Source organism: Amphimedon queenslandica, unplaced genomic scaffold (assembly GCF_000090795.2).
Source record: "Amphimedon queenslandica unplaced genomic scaffold, v1.1 AMPQUscaffold_12812, whole genome shotgun sequence".
In the NCBI taxonomy this organism is placed as follows: Eukaryota; Metazoa; Porifera; class Demospongiae; order Haplosclerida; family Niphatidae; genus Amphimedon; species Amphimedon queenslandica.
The window spans coordinates 39822-42103 of record NW_003546952.1 but is presented as its reverse complement, the minus strand read 5'-3'; the positions used below and the strand labels follow the sequence as shown (position 1 = coordinate 42103).

The following is a 2282-nucleotide window of genomic DNA, read 5'->3' as shown; positions in this document are numbered from 1 at the left end:
GTATATGCATCACAAAATGTAATAAAACTGGGGAATTTTTCACTTGTCAATTTTATTGAAATTTCCCAAAAATCCCTGTACTATAGTACAGGGACTTTTGCCTGATTTTATAGCAACTATAAAAAATTCAAACTTTATCGGAATCTGCTAAACTTCCCTACACTGCATAAGTACATGTATATGCATCACAAAATGTAATAAAACTGGGGAATTTTTCACTTGTCAATTTTATTGAAATTTCCCAAAAATCCCTGTACTATAGTACAGGGACTTTTGCCTGATTTTATAGCAACTATAAAAAATTCAAACTTTATCGGAATCTGCTAAACTTCCCTACACTGCATAAGTACATGTATACGCATCAGAAAATGTAATAAAACTGGGGAATTTTTCACTTGTCAATTTTATTGAAATTTTTCAAAAATCCCTGTACTATAGTACAGGGACTTTAGCCCGATTTTTGAGCAACTATAAAAAAATTCAAACTTCATCGGAATCAGCTCAACTTCCCTACACTGCATAAGTACATGTTTATGCATCAGAAAATGTAATAACACTGGGGAATTTTCTACTTTTCAATTTTTGTGAAATTTTACAAAAATCCCTGTACTATAGTACAGGGACTTTTGTCCAATTTTTGAGCAACTTTGAAAAATCATAAAAAATCCAAACTTGATTGGAATCAGCAGAATCTTTCTACACAGCATAAGGACATCAATATGTATCAGAAAATGTAATAAAAATTTGGAGTGATTTTTTGGCCATTTTTGCAAAAATGGTATGTTACTTACAGCAAGTTGGCCCATTCCTTTACAGAGGAGGTCTGCGCATGTTCAGTAGACACCACTCAACTTTCTGCGGATGCACAGACGCATTGCGCAATCTCCTTAATTAATTTATTAATAATACATTCTTTTAAGTAATAACAACACTACTGCCATCATCACACCTAATAGTTAGCTAAATAGTCACTGTTATTGTTATAATAAACTTGATACTACACTAAAATACAGGTAATACAGTTTACACACCACACAGTAATTAAACAACAGCTAAATATCTCAGTATATACAGTAATGTTGTACAATTGAAAAGATATAATGAATATAAGCTGTCCTATCTTGGTAAAAGATGATCCATCGCCTTGAGAAGGAGTAAGACTTCATTAGTGTACATCAAAGTCTATCTCACTATAAATAGAACAGCAAAAACACTAGTATACAGCAGTTAAAACAGTATTGTACTGTATTTTAAACAATACTTTACCTAATTGTACACGTTCAGTAATACAGTAAAACTCATAAGCTTATACAGTAGTTATACATAAACAATTCATCTATAGCCTGCGTATTTACCTCGGTAACTACAGTTGTAATGGATAAGGTTAGCCTCGGACAGGCCAAGATTGAGTATAACAACTCCCCAATGATAGTGAAAGATGTCCCGTCGCCGAAAGACATCAAGAAAGAAGGTCCTTTAATATTTAAGTCCCAGCCAGAGTCAATTTGTTAACAAGAAGAAGCCACACATCTTCACTACAATGTAGGATGGGCCATAATTATTAACCACACCTACCAATTAACTCAGACCTCCTCAGCTCGAGCAGCTTTCAGGTTGGCCCATTCATTTATACAAGGGGATCTGCGCATGCGCAGTAGAATATACCGGGAACACCCTAACCACGCCCTCCAATCAACTCAGACAGGACCTCCTCAGCTCGAGCAGCTTTCAGGTTGGTCCATTCATTTATACAAGGGATCTGCGCATGCGCAGTAGACAATACCGGGAACACCCACTAACAATCAGTTCAAACATTGTACAAGTATACAGCACCTTTAAAAAATCATAGAAAATCCAAACTTGATCGGAATCAGCTCAACGTCTCTACACATCATAAGTACATGTATATGCATCAGAAAATGTAATAACATTCGGGAATTTTTCACTTGTCAATTTTATTGAAATTTCCCAAAAATCCCTGTACTATAGTACAGGGACTTTTGCCCAATTTTGGAGCAAATATAAAAAATCATAAAAAATCCAAACTTGATCAGAATCACCTGAACTTCCCTACACTGCATAAGTACATGTATATGCATTGGAAAATGTAATAACATTCAGGAACATTTCACTTGTCAATTTTATTGAAATTTCCTGAGAATCTCTGTACTATAGTACAGGGAGTTTTCTCCGATTCTGGAGCAACTATAAAAAATCATAAAAATCCAAACTCGATCAGAATCAGCTGAATTTTTTTACACAGCATAAGAACATCAATATGT

At 34.6% G+C, this 2282-nt stretch overlaps 1 long non-coding RNA gene across 1 annotated transcript; it reads right to left on the bottom strand.

The window, feature by feature from the left end:
• Nucleotides 1-891: 891 nt before the first annotated feature.
• Nucleotides 892-1574, bottom strand: LOC109586672 (uncharacterized). The gene is made up of 2 exons (XR_002187174.1): nucleotides 1356-1574; nucleotides 892-1190 (listed from the first exon to the last, which is right to left on the bottom strand). It is a non-coding gene; the product is annotated as an uncharacterized LOC109586672 (long non-coding RNA).
• Between the last annotated feature and the right edge of the window lie 708 nt (nucleotides 1575-2282).